Consider the following 2,393-nt stretch of genomic DNA (forward strand, 5'->3'; position numbering starts at 1 on the left):
AACCCATAAATAATACTCAATACCCTAAATCACTTGGTCATGTAAAAACAAATTAATGATAAATGGGGGTTACTACGTTTGAGTCAATAACTCAAAATAACCTGAAGCGCGCATGAAAGCTGTAGTATTATTTTCACATTCATGCCGCAACTTTAAGGGAGATTCTCGTAGCTTCAGGTAATTACTTTGAGCGTATATATTCCTGATATGCTAATTGTTCTATTAGAATGAGGGAAAATTGAAGTTGAGAATTTCTCATTATTACTGGTGACATTGATTATCTTTGTCCTATTAGGATCTATATGAATTGATATCCTAGCTTTTCTAATAAAATAATAATAATATAATGATATTCTACCATTGTGTACTAATGATAGAATGTGTATAATATATATGATTATTGAATAGTGTGACAGCAATCCATCTCGTGTCTAACTTATTATCGTGTCCAGCTTCTGGCGTGCAGATCTCCCATATAATTATCACAATATTTTTGATAAATTGGGGTTTTAGGTTTAGAGTTCTTAAAATAAAATTTTGTTATTTAGAGGAATTAAGACTTAATCCTATATTTGAAATTTGAAAAATATAAGACCTGATATATTAATTGGCATCAAGATTAGAAACTTGATTATAAATTGAGTGAGTTTTTGGATCTAGGCTGGACCTATAGTAACATGGGTGTTGTTACTTTCGAAATCTTATCGTGATTATTAATGTGAATAGATTGCATTTATTTGGGAGCTCAACGAAAGTGGAAGGCTCAAGTGCCGGAGTGAATTCTTGATTATTTGAGGCAAGTAGATTTCTAAACCCTTGTTAAGTGTATGTAATTCGTGTATTTCCTTGTGGTATATGTTTGGGAGTAATGGGAATTGGTAATGGGTTGACTTGTCCATGTTGAATAATTCTAATGATGGAAAAGGGTAATAAAATGTAATGTGATTAATTGTTGGTGTATGATGTTTGAGAATGATTTGAAAGGCTTATGGTTTAATTGTCGATGTTGTATCATTGTTGTATTGTTGTGAATTGTGCATTGATATTAAAATGGTCATCTCTTCATTATTTGCATGAACATCTCATTTGCATTGGTTCTGAGACATGGTTGTGGTAAGTGTTATGTGATAAGAGGATGTACCATTTCGAGGGATGTATCGCGCGCCACAATGGATACTATATTTCGAGGGACGTATTGCGCACTGCGATGGATAACATATATCGAGGGTCGTATCACACAACGCGATTGATGTATGGAAAGATATGTCCCCCATGGGTCCCAGACTGAGAGACAGCGGGTGTGTATCACTAGGTCAGACATGCATTACTTTACTTGACATTGCATTCCATTGCATTACACATATTTATCATTAGTGAACTTGATATTGTGTTTTGCTGATCTTGTGAATGTCTTTCTGTGGAACTTGGATTGATGAATATTGAGCTTGTTGTTGAGGATTTGTAATTGTTTGAGTGTTGTTGTTGAGCTGTGTGCCATGTGAATTATGAACTGTTAGGTTGGGCTGGTTTTATGCAGGATGTAGTGTAGAGGTTCGGTTGGGGTGTAAGGACTACCCGTATTTAAACCATTAGCTTGTGTTTAGAGGTTTACTTGCTGAGTACTGTGTGGTTTGGTACTCACCCCTTGCTTCTAGATTTTTGTAGGTTACTAGCCCGGACCTTCGTAATACTTTCTCTTTTCTTCTTGTCCAAGGCTTCTTGTGGAGATTTGTGAGGTAGTTGTTTGTGATCTCAACAGACCTTCTTTCTCCTTATTTATGATCTTGTTCTATTCTAGAAACAATGTCATATGAGACTTGTATTTTCTTTTGATTAAGTTGTAATACTTTAGAGGCTTGTACACGTGATAATTAGGTTTTGGGGTATATTTATGTTGATTATAAATTTCCGCACTAATTTATAGTCTTAAACATGTATTCTCATTTTCCTTCCGCATTCACCATATTAGTTGAGTTTTAGGCTGACATGTCTTGGTGGGATAAGACGAGTGCCATCACATCTATTTTTGGATCGTGACATTATTACATGTTGCACAAGTTAATATAAATACTTGTAATAGAAACATTTATCGATAATTGTTCCCTTACCTCTAATGGAATTAGACTTAACACTTATGACGTGTTGTTAAATAGTGTAAGAATTGACGCATTATCACTTGATTATATTCCGTCAGAAAGATTATTGAGTTCTCTTTACAATCCTTTTGTAATCAATCTTTTCGTCAATTCTGTATGTGATCTCATAACAATGTACATCTAGAAACGTCATCATAAAATTATTTAAGCTTAATCACCAAAATTCAAGGTGACGTATCTGTATATGTTTTCAAGAACTATTCTTATCCTAAAAGATATGAATTTGCTATATATATA

Source organism: Solanum stenotomum, chromosome 2 (assembly GCF_019186545.1).
Source record: "Solanum stenotomum isolate F172 chromosome 2, ASM1918654v1, whole genome shotgun sequence".
In the NCBI taxonomy this organism is placed as follows: Eukaryota; Viridiplantae; Streptophyta; class Magnoliopsida; order Solanales; family Solanaceae; genus Solanum; species Solanum stenotomum.